This window comes from Sarcophilus harrisii, chromosome 3 (genome assembly GCF_902635505.1).
Source record: "Sarcophilus harrisii chromosome 3, mSarHar1.11, whole genome shotgun sequence".
Taxonomy (NCBI): domain Eukaryota; kingdom Metazoa; phylum Chordata; class Mammalia; order Dasyuromorphia; family Dasyuridae; genus Sarcophilus; species Sarcophilus harrisii.
In genome coordinates, this window is record NC_045428.1 from 190,909,576 (window position 1) to 190,922,446 (window position 12,871).

Here is a 12,871-nt window from a genome sequence, read left to right on the forward strand (position 1 = left end):
TTATTTTTGCAAAGCTGCTCAATTTTAATTTTTGTTTTAGTATAAATTTGCTTTTGGTTTTGTTGACTTCACCTTGTATTAGTTCATACAAATGTTCCCACAATTCTCAGAAACCATATTTTTTTTTGTTTTGAATAGCATTCCATTAGGTTAACATATCATATTTATCCTACAATTCCCCAAATGTTAAGGGCTCTTCTTAGTTTCCAGTTCTATGCCAACACAAAAAGAGCCATTATGGGTCTTTTTCCTTTTTTTTTTTTTTTTTTTTTTGGTCCATTTGAGAAACATAGACTGGCAGTGGTACTGATGAATAAATGTTTATGAAAATTGCTTGTGTAGTTTATGAATCTTAGGTAGATCTTCAAAATAATTTTCAGAAAGTCTGGCCCTATTTACAATTCTACCAGTGCAATAATGTGCCTCTTTTCATGCTGATTCTCTAACTTTTGTCATTTTTATTTTTGGCAACTTGGACATTTTGATTGATATCAGATATAAACTCAGAATACCATCAAATTTTGCTTCCTTAATTGTCAGCAAATTTGGGGAATCTTCATATCTTCATTTGTTGCTTAAATTTCTGTAAAAGGAAATACATCTTACTAAAAATACACTATATAAAAAATAAAAATACACTATAATTAATGTCACACAAATACATATAGATAAAGATTAAATAAATTACAGAAAGAAATAGATAGCAAATGTGTACTAGGTGGGAGACCTCAACGTTTGACTCTAAGTATTAAATAAATATAACAAGTAAATAAAAATATGTTAAGGAGATGAATAAAATCTGAGAAAATTTAGGTATGATAGATCTCTGAAAAAATTGAAAGAGAACTGAAAAAAATATATTCATTTATCTCAGTTGTACAGTTTCTCAACACCTTTACAAAAATTAACCAAGTATTGAGTTATAAAAATGTCAGAAAGACATAAATATTAAATGTACCTTTTTAGACCATAAAATTTAAGTAAATGCTGTGGAAGCATTAAACATATGTATAAATGTATGTATATACACATATATGCAATTACATATATGTGTGCACTTATATTAAACATATCTATAATATATTAAACCTATCTAATCATATATATTATATTAAATATAAATATATTATATACCATGATATAATATGTATTATACCTACATATCTTTATAGCATTGTATATCTATCTATCTATATACAAATACACATATACATATACATACACATACACATATAAAGCCATGATGAAGCAGGAGGGAACTTTTTCCTTTACTGAAGTTGTGTTCCCTTTAAGAAACTGTATTTCCTTTTGATCTGTGATCCTTTTAGAGTCTCAGCCTTTTCTGGTGAAGGCATATCTCCCCAGATAAGTTGTCTTTCTGGGATGCCAGAGCCTTTGATTCAATTAGAAATCCTGGTCAAAAGGCACTCCTTTGAAGTGTTGTTAATTCCAATAGGAGATCCGGGCTGAAAATTGATAAGCATCTAAGCCTGAAGCTCCAGGACGCCTTAAAAAGGGCAGCATCTGGAGTTGCTCTTTGCAAAAAACAAAACAAAACAAACAAACAAACAAAAAAAAAAAAAACAGTTGCTCAACCAACTTACTAGGACCCTTTTGCCCACTGAGAAAGCATTCTGAGCACCAAATCCCATTTCCCTAATAGATCTCTGCCACTATAGAAGTCAGTCCCTTTGCAAACTGATTTCTATCCAAGAATAAACTTTCATTTTGGAACTAATAATTTGGGAATTAGTGAATTATTTCACTTTTCAACCTGTGGCCAATTAAAGAGAATACTTAACAGCTCTCTTATTGTCACTAATCTCATGACTACCAGGAATTGAGGGCATTCAAATCACATTAATATGCTACATACTTCTCTTTAATAGTTCTTTTTCTGTATGTAAATAACATTTTTCTTCATAGGACCTTTGATGTTCATTTTGGCATTTATAATGCTCAAAATGACTTAGTTTTTCAAAGTTGTTTTTTGAAGAAAGATATTGATCCCATGTACAGCATTAGTTAGCTTTTGCTCATTTTGTTCCTCATTATTTCATGGGAATCTTTCCATTTTTTTTTAAATCAACCAGTTCATCATGTTCAGAGCCAAGATGCTATTACAATCATATGCAACAACTTATTTAGCCATTACACAAATGATGGGCATTCCCTCAATTTCCAGTTCTTTTTAACTAGAAAGAGATCTGCTATAAATATTTTAGAACATATGCTTAGATAAGTTCACAGTTGCATCAACAATGAATTAGCATTCCACTTTTGCCATTTCCTCTTCAATACTTGTTGCTTTCCCTTTCTATCATTTTAGCCTGAGAGGAATAAGATGATAATCTCAAAGTTATTTTACTTTGCATTTACTTTGTACTATTTAATCAATAGTGATATAGAATATGTTTTCATTTTTTCTGTTATCCATAATTCACACAAGCATGCCATCATGAAATTGACATACAATATTGATGAAATGTTTTGAACAGTCAAATTTTGACAGTTTCCCATAGGCCGTCATAACTAACATTATCAAAGATCTTGGTTATGTCTATAAAAATTGTGTAAAGACAGCTGTTCTGTTCCTAGAATTTGTCCAGTAGTTGTCAGTCCATAAAGAAGGAGACTCTGGGAGGCACTGGCACATAATTGGCCAGCTTGGTGATTTCTCATCAGAGAAGATACTGTGCCATATGAGCAAAGCAAAATAAAAATAGCTAAAAGTAAAAAGAAAATGTGCAGATTTATAGAATCCATCCCAAATGTACCCCTGAAATATTAGTGCCTGACTTGTGCTAGAGTATTCTAAGATTTTATTGTTCTAATTAACCACAGTTGGACATACAATAACTTGATTCTAATATATTAATGTCATTTTGTTCTTCTTCAGGTTTGAAGGACAAAAACCAACCAATCAATCAGTCTGTATATAGTCTTTGACCATTTATCAATTGGGTAATAACTCATATTTTTATAAATTTGAAAAAGTTATTTATAATATTTGAGAGATGAGACTTCATCTGAGAAACTGCCTAAATTTATTTTTTTTCTCTCAATATTCTATTTTCCTTCTTATCTTGTCTATCTGGGCTTTATTTGTACAAAATTTTTAATTTAATGTCATCAAGCAAAGCCAAGATGGTGGAGTAAAGCCAGGGCCTCACTTCAGCTCTTCCTCAACCCCCTCCCAATCCCGTTAAATAAAGACTCTAAATCAGTTTTGGAGCACCAGAAAAAGATGGAGTGGAACAATTTTCCAGCTAAAGACAATTTAGAAAGGCAGCAAGAAAGGTCTGTTGCACCAATTAAGAGTAGACAAGTCAAGCTAGCACAATCCTGACCCCAGAAATCAGAAGTAGATTTTGGGGCCTCTAGTTCAGTGGCAGCACTGGTAGTTTCCAGATCTCTCCAGACCACAGACACCAAAGATCATTTGGAAGGTTAACAGGAAAGGTTTATCTCATTAGGGTGAGAGAGCCTTGGGAAATCATCAAATCAGAAGCTTGCTAGATGTTAGATGCTGTACCAGCATTGATAATAAAGCAGTGGTAGCAGCAGCAGCAGCTGAGGTAGAAGCTTTTGGAGCTCTCAATTAACAGACAATAGAGGGGTCCAACAGAAGGAAGGACTCTGTTTCTTAGCTCATACTAAGATCCAGGAAGTAGTCCCAGAGCAAGAGGGAGCATTAGCATATTTGAATTTATAACCACAGAGGATTAGGGTCCCTCCTCAAAGTTCCAGGGCAGGAAAGAGTTCTTTTTGTAACTCATAAAGGAGAGTCCAGGCCAAAAGAGTAATAAACACACTCTCCTTGGAACACACCACCTTGGAAAAGTAAAATCATATGGGTCCCTAGAAGGATCTCTGAAAGCAGATGCACAAAACCTCTAAATCTTGGGACATTGCACCCTCTGTGGTAAAAACAGTACCAGAATTAGTGAAATAAAATTAGTGAAATAAAAAAGTCTATAACTCACTAAAAGATAGATTGACAAAATGGGAAAAGAAAACAAGTCCCTGAAAAACAGAATTTGTGAAATTGGGGGAAAAAATCTGTAGAAAAAACAAGTCATTTAAAGACTCAAGACTCAATTTGACAAATACAAAAAGAAGTACAAAAAAAGTAAATAAAGAAAAGAATTCACTAAAAATCAGAACTAAACAAATGGAAATGAATGACTCAATGTCATCACAAATCAGTCAAGGACTTCCAGGAGCAGAGCCAAAATGGTGGAGATGAAACACGTTTCTTTCTGACGTTTTTACAGTACTCACAATAATTACCAAATTTAACCTCTTAATAAGCTCTGGACAGGCAGAACCCACAAATAGTGGGAGTGCAACAAATTATGAGCAGAAGATAATTTCAAAGGTCTGTTTCAATTGGAAATAGGAAGGAGGAAGTCTGGGTATTCAGTACAAACACTAGAGCAAACAGCTCAGAGTCCCAGGGCAAAGAATTTATGGGAGGAAACCCACCAAAAAAGATGTTTCAATCAGAAATGGGAGAGAGGCAGCAAAGCACAAACAGCTGACCACAAACGCCAGTGCAGACAGAGCCCTGGGGCAGATCAGTCACAGTGTGGCTGTGTGACCTCTGTGGGGAAGGAAGTTTGTGGGAGGAAGCAGACCAGAAAAGGTCTGCTTCAATCATAAGCAGGAGAGAAACAGTGAGGCTCGGGCAGCTGACCACAAACGCCATCCCAGACAGCTCAGAGTCCCAGAGCAGTACAGTCTCAGGGTGGCAGGGCAGATTCTAACCAGAAACCCCAGCACAAACAACACAGGAAGCAGGGGCATTGTTGACTCCATGTGGCAGGCCCAGCACCAGGAGTAAATCAGCACTGACCCAGCACAGCTGTGGTGGGTTGGAAAAGCTCTCCTGCCCTAAAGGCAGACCTTAACTTAACTTAAAAAAATGAGTAAAAAAGTAAAAACTACTCTAAAAATAAACAGCTTTTATGTTGAAAGAGAAGAATAGATTTCAAACCCTGAGGAGACTAAAGGCAGATTGTCTCGAGATGAAGCTCCAAAAGGTGATATAACCTGGTCTCCATTACACAAGGCTCTTCAAGAAGAACTCAAGGGGCAGAGCCAAGGTGGCGGAAAAGGCACACGCAACTGTCTAAGCTCTTCTCTTACCTTCTTTATCGAGCCTTAAAAATAGTCTTGACTGATACAATTCATAAAGATAAGAAGTATAACAACTCACCAGCCTAAGAAAATCTGCAGTCTCGCCAAAAAAGGTTTGTTCCAGGGCCAGGAAGGAGATCAGCGAAGACTGGGAGAAAAATTAGGTTCCAAGGAGAGCCTCAAACCGAAAGTGAAAGCACAGATCTCAGCACAAGCTCTCAGCCCCAAAACGCAGTACGGGGCTTTTCTTTGGGGCATTTGCAAACCTGCATGGCAGGAGGGCACAGCCCAGGTTAGCCGCTAATCTGTGCTGTGGGGAGCTCAGCTTGGGGCCATAGAGCTTTCACAGGGTCGATTTGCAATTGTGCAGAGACATTGGGGCAGAGACGTTGGGGCAGAGTTCTGAGCAGACCTCAGGTAGAATCAGCGATCTGCGGTCAGCTGCTAATACCCACAGCCTCACAAGAGGCTCTGACCTGGGGGGAGTGACACTTTCACCACTTAGTCTCTAGCCTAGGGCAATCGCTAACCCACATAGCCCAACTGGGCACTTTGAAAGCTCGGCCAGTGCTGAATCCACCTCCTGTTGGGGAAGGGAAAACTCTCACTCAGAGCACTCCCATACCTCGGAGCCGGAAACCGGTTTACATCTCTCCTATTCTGCAGAGGAAGCTAATAAACCCCTTGCCTAGGAGGCATACCCTAAAGGCTTTAAAACATGAATAAAAAGATGAAAAGAACGATCAACAGCTTCTATGCAGAAAAAGAGCAAGTCAGCAAACCTGAAGAGACTAACAGCAAACATGCACCAGACTGTGCTCTTTTACATGATGCTCTCATATAAGAGACCATTAAAAGTCTCAAAAGAGAGTTCAAAGATAAATGGGGAAAGGAAAGAGAAGCCTTACACGGGAGCAACACCTTCCTGAAATATGAATTGGAAAAAATAAAAAAAATCTCAGGAAAGTAAAAATTGTGAATTGGAAAAAATAAAGAATTCACTAGAAAGTGGGATTTGTGAATTGGAAAAGACAAGAACTCGCAAGAAAGTAGGATCTGTGAATTGGAAAAAGAAAATAATTCACTAAAGAAAAATTAGTGAAATTGAAAAAAAATTCCATAGATAAAAACAATTCACTCAAAAACTCAATTGGACATATACAGAAAGAAATTTTAAAAAGCTAATGAAGAAAATAATTCTTTAAAAATTAGAACTGAACAAATAGAAACTAATGATTCATTGAGACAGCAAGGATCAGTCAAGCAAAACCAAAAAAATGACAAACTGGAAAAAACCATGAATTATCTACTTGCAAAAACAACAGACTTCAAAAATAGATCTAGGAGAGATAATCTGAGGATTACTGGACTTTCCGAAAATTATGATGAAAAAAAGAGCCTAGATACAATTTTAGAAGAAATCATCAAAGAGAACTGCCCAGATGTAATAGAATCAGAAGGTAAAATAGGCATTGAAAGAATTCATCGTTATTATATTATATTATATTAAATTCGCCCTATCCAAGAGCATTTAATATTTTTCCAATTGGTTAGATCAGACTTAATTTGTGTGAAAAGTGGTCTGTAATTTTGCTCATAAAGTTTCTGATTTTCATTCAGATAGATTCAAATATTTTATATTATCAGTAGTTACTTAAATAGAATTTCTCCTTTGTAACTTGACGTTGGATTTTGTTAGTATATAAGAATGTTGATGACTTATGTGGGTTTATTTTATAACCAGCAACTTTGCTAAAGTTGTAGATTATTTCTAATAATTTTAAGCAGAATTTGGGGTTCTTAAATACCATCATGTCATCAAAAGAGGATAATTTGTTTCCTAGCCATTCTTATTCCTTTAATCTCTTTTCAGCCTTTTCTATAGCTAGCGTTTCTTATAATATTAAATAGTAAGGTGATATAACCTTGTTTCACCCGATCTTATTGGGAATGGTTAGTTTGTCTCCAACATATGGGCTTACTGATGGTTTTGAATAGATGTTGATTATTTTAAGGAAAAGTCCATTTATTCCTATACCTCAAGTTTTTTAAGGAATGGAGTTGGATTTTATCAAATGCTTTTTCTGCATCTAGTGAGATGATCAATTTTTGTTAATTTGGTTATTAAATGGCCAATTATATTGATAGTTTTCCCCAAATTGAATCAGCCCTCATTCCTGGTATAAATCCTACTTGATCAAGGTATTATCTTGGAGAGATTTTCAGGGTCTTTTTGCTAATATTTATTTAAGATTTTAGCATCAATATTCATTAGAGATTGGTCTATAATTTTCTTTCTGTTTTCAGCCTCCTTTGGTTTAGGTATCAGTACTGTTGTTAATTGATGAAGGAATTTGGTAGGACTCCATCATTCCCTATTTTATCAAATAATATATTACCTAAACTAATCTATTTATTTAGCGCTATACCAATCAGACTCCCAAAAAACTATTTTAATGACCTAGAAAAAATAACAACAAAATTCATATGGAAAACAAAAGGTCAAGAATTTCAAAGGAATTAATGAAAAAAAAAAAATTAAATGAAGGTGGCTTAGCTGTACCAGATCTAAAATTATATTATAGAGCAGCAGTTACCAAAACTATTTGGTATTAGCTAAGGAATAGATTAGCTATAGTGGAATAGATTGGTTAAGGGATAAAAACATCAAAAATAGCAACCTAGTCTTTGAAAACCCAGAGATCCCAGCTTTTGGGATAAGAACTTACTGTTTGATAAAAAATTGCTGGGAAAATTAAACTAATATGGCAGAAACAGGCATTGATCCATACTTAAACCGTACACGAAGATAAGGTCAAAATGGGTCATGGCCAGGATAAAGAAATAAATTATTAATAAATGAGAGGGAAACCAGGATAGTTTACCTCTCAGACTTGGGAAGGGGAAGGTCTTATGACCAAAGAGAACTAAGATCATTATATCAAAATAGAAAATTTGATATACCAAACTGAAAAGTTTTGACAAACAAAACTAATGCAGACAAGATTGAAGGGAAGAAAAAACTGGGAAAATATTTTACAGTCAAAGGTTCTGATAAAGGCCCATTTCCAAAATATATAGAATTAACTCTAATTTATAAAAACGTTTTCCAATTGAAAATGGTCAAAGGATATGAAAAATCAGATGAAGAAATTGAAATATTTCTAGTCATATGAAAAGATGCTCCAAGTCAGTATTAATCAGAGAAATGCAAATTAAGACAACTCTAAGAATCCCAAACATTAATTTTTAAGATGACAGGAAAAATAAATATTGGGAGGGGGGATGCGGGAAAACTGGGAATTGATGCATTGTTTGGGAGTTGTGAACGAATCCAACCATTCTGGAGAGAGTTTGAACTTGCTCAAAAAGTTATCAAACTGTGATGCCTTTTGATCCAAAGGATTTACTGGGCTTATATCCCAAAGAGATTTAAAAGAAGGGAAAAGGACCTTGTATGTGAGAATATTTTGGGGTTTGTGTGGCTGAAACTGGAAACTGAATAAATTGTGGTATCTGAATATTATGGAATATGATTGTTCTGTTAGAAATGACCAACAGGATGATTTCGAAAGGCCGGGAGACTTAAAACTAGTGTGAGTGAAATAGGGACCGGAGATTATTATATACTTCAACAATTTATATGATGACCAGTTCTGATGGACCTGGATCCTCAGCAAGGAGATCAACCAAATATTTCCAATGGAGCAGAATAACTTTAGCACGTCCAGAGAAAAACTTGGGGATGATAAAAACATTGTCCCCAATCCCTATATTTATGCCCCACCTGCATTTTTTATTTCCTTACAATCTAATTGACAATATTTGAGTCTGATTTTTTTGAAGAAAATAATTTTTCATGTATACTTAATTTGTGATCTAATTTATATTTTAATATATTTAAACATTGGCACCCATCGGAGGGGCTGGGGTGTAAGAAGTGAAAAATTGGAACAAGAGGTTTGGCCATTGTTAATGCTGTAAAGTTACCCATGCATATAACCTGTAAATAAAAGGCTATTAAATAAATAAAAAAAGAGAGAGAAATAGGTACCCAAAGCAAATTAAAATGGAACTTTTTCAGTTACCCTGATTCCAAAAGGAATCATCCATAAGACCTTCAAACTTCAGATTACTGAGCTGACAGCATTTAATAATCTAAATTTTGATAACATTGAACAAGGAAAAACATCATCACCTCTGATTAAGTAAATGTACCTAAAGTTTAAGTAAATAATTTACACACCGACTTATTAGGTCAAGAGAATAGAAATATAATAAAAAGATAAAATAAGAAAGAAATTTAAAATTCCTGTGTTCTTATTATCTCACCAGCAGTGTTTCTACTGGGCTTATATTCCAAAGAGATTTTTTTTTAAATTTAATAGCCTTTTATTTACAGGTTATATGTATGGGTAACTTTACATTGAAATTCAAACCTCTTGTTTAATTTTTTTCCTTTTCCTCCACCTTCCCCAGATGGGGTAAGAGATGTTAAAATATTAAAAATAAATTAGATAAAATTAAAAACAAAAACGTTATTTTTACTGTAAAAAATAATCGGATTGAAATATTTACAATTAGCCTGTGAAGGAACCCAAAATGCAGATAGGGCAAAATATAGGGATTGGGAATTAAAATAATGGTTTTAGTCATCTCCCCGAGTTCTTCATGTGTAACTTTCAGTCATTACGTCTTAAATGTTTTTTTGATTCTTGCTGAGGATGGCCAAATCCACGAATTTCAAATATAGTATTATTGTTGGATATAATACCCAGCCCTGCTCCTTTCACTCAGCAGCAGTTGTATAAGCTCTCCTTTTTTTGAAATCATACTGTTTATTTTAAAGAACAATATATTCCATATTCATATACCATGATTTATCTATTTCCCAACTGAGGGCATCCACCAGTCACCAGTTTTCACTTTAAAAGAGACCTCACAAACATTTGTGCACAACAGGTCCTTTTCCTTTTTATGATCTCTTTGGGATATGGTAGGAAACGGATGGGTATACAGTTTGAAATTTTTGAGCATAGTTCCAAACGACTTCCAGAACGGTTGATGTATTCACAGTTCCACCAACAATGTGTTAGTGTCCCTTGTTTTCCCAAACCCTTCCAATATCACATTACCTTTCCCCTGTTATTCTAAGTCTGAAGGGGTGTGTAGTGGATCTAGAGTTGTCTAATTTGATTTCTCTGATTAATAATACTTACATTTTTCATATTTAGAAAGAGTTTCAATTTCTTCATCTGAGAATTGTCTGTTCATATCCTTTGACCATTTATCAATTAAATTTTGATTTTTTATAAATTGCACAATTTATACATTTTGGAAATGGGCCTTTATCAGAACCTTTGACTGTAAAATATTTTCCCAGTGTATTGCTTCTCTTCTAATCTTGTCTGATTAGTTTTGCTTGTACAAAACTTTTCAGTTTGGTATAGTCAAAATTTTCTATTTTGTGATCAATAATGATCTCTAGTTCTTCTTTGGTCATAAATTCCTTCCTCTTCCACAGGTCTGAGAAGTAAGCTATCCTGTGTTCCTCTAATTTATTTATAATCCCATTCTTTATATCTATGTCATGAACCCATTTTGACCTTATCTTCGTGTATGGTGTTAAGTGTGGATCAATGCCTAGTTTCAGCCATATTAGTTTCCAATTTTCCCAGCAATTTTTGTCAAACAGTAAGTTCTTATCCCAAAAGCTGGGGTCTTTGGGTTTGTCAAACACTAGGTTGCTGTAGTTGTTGACTGTTTTGTCCCTTGAACCTAACCTATTCCACTGATCAACTAATCTATTCCTTAGCCAATATCAAATGGTTTGGGTAACTGCTGCTCTATAATATAATTTTAGATCTGGTACTGCTAAGCCACCTTCATTTGTTTTTTTTTCATTACTTCCCTTGAAATTCTTGACATTTTGTTTTTCCATATGAATTTTGTTGTTATTTTTTCTAGGTCATTAATATAGTTTTTGGGGAGTCTGATTGTTATAGCACTAAAGAAATAGATTAGTTTAGGTAGTATTGTCATCTTTATTATATTTGCTCACCCTATCCTAAAGCATTTAATATTTTTCCAATTGGTTAGATCAGACTTAATTTGTGTGAAAAGTGGTTTGTAGTTTTGCTCATAAATTTTCTGATTTTCTCTTGGCAGATAGATTCCTAAGTATTTTATACTATCAGTAGTTACTTTAAATGGAATTTCTCTTTGTAACTCTGACTGTTGCATTTTGTTAGTGATATATAAGAATGCTGATGATTTATGTGGGTTTATTTTTTATGCACCTTTGCTAATGTTATGGATTATTTCTAATAACTTTTTAGTAGAATCTCTAGGGTTCTCTAACAATACCATCATATCATCAGCAAAGAGTGATAATTTGGTTTCCTCATTGCCTAATCTAATTCCTTTAATCTCTTTCTCAACTTTTATTGCCAAACCTAGCATTTCTAATACAATATTGATTAGTAACAGTGATGGTGGGCAGCCTTATTTCTCTCCTGATCTTATTGGGAATGGTTGCAGTTTTTCCCCATTACATATGATGCTTACTGATGGTTTTAAATAGATGCTTAAATAGATTATTTTAAGGAAAAGTCCATTTATTTCTATACTCTCAAGTGTCTTTAATAGGAATGGATGTTGGGTTTTATCAAATGCTTTTTCTGCATCTATTGAGATGATCATATGGTTTTTGTTAATTTGGTTATTAATATGGTCAATTATATTGATAGTTTTCCTAATATTGAAGCAGCCCTGAATTTCTGGTGTAAATCCTACTTGATCGTAGTGTATTATCCTGGGGATGATTTTCTGTAATCTTTTTGCTAATATCTTATTTAAGATTTTAGCATCAATATTCATTAGGGAGATTGGTCTATAATTTTCTTTCTCTGTTTTCAGTCTTCCTGGTTTAGGTATCAGTACCATGTCTGTGTCATAAAAGGAATTTGGTAGGACTCCTTCATTCCTAATTTTATCAAATAATTTATATAGCATTGGGGCCAATTGTTCTTTAAATGTTTGGTAGAATTCACATGTAAATCCATCTGGTCCTGGGGATTTTTTCTTAGGGAGTTGATTAATAGCCTGCTGTATTTATTTTTCTGAAATGGGACTATTCAAGCAATTTACTTCCTCCTCTGTTAGTTTGGGAAGTTTATATTTTTGGAGGTAGTCATCCATTTCACTTAGGTTATCAAATTTATTGGCATAAAGTTAGGCAAAATAACTCCTTAGTAGTTCTCTAATTTCCTTTTCATTGGTGGAAAATTCTCCCTTTTCATTTTTAAGACTACTAATTTCATTTTCTTCCCTCCTTTTATTCATCAAACCAAAACCATTTTATTGTCTTTTTCATAGAACCAACTCTTAGTTTTATTAATTAGTTCAATAGTTTTTTTTACTTTCAATATTATTAATTTCTCCTTTTAATTTTAGAATTTCAAATTTAGTATTTGATTGGGGGGTTTTTTAATTTGGTCTTTTTTAGTTTTTATAGTTGCAAGTCCAATTCATTAATCTTCTCTTTCTCTGTTTTATTCAAGTAAGCCTCTAAGCATATAAAATTTCCTCTTATTACTGCTTTGGCTGCATCCCACAAATTTTGGTATGATGTCTCATCGTTGTCATTATCTTGAGTGAAATTATTAATTGTATCTATAATTTGTTGTTTCACCCAATCATTCTTTAAGATTATATATTTAGTTTCCAA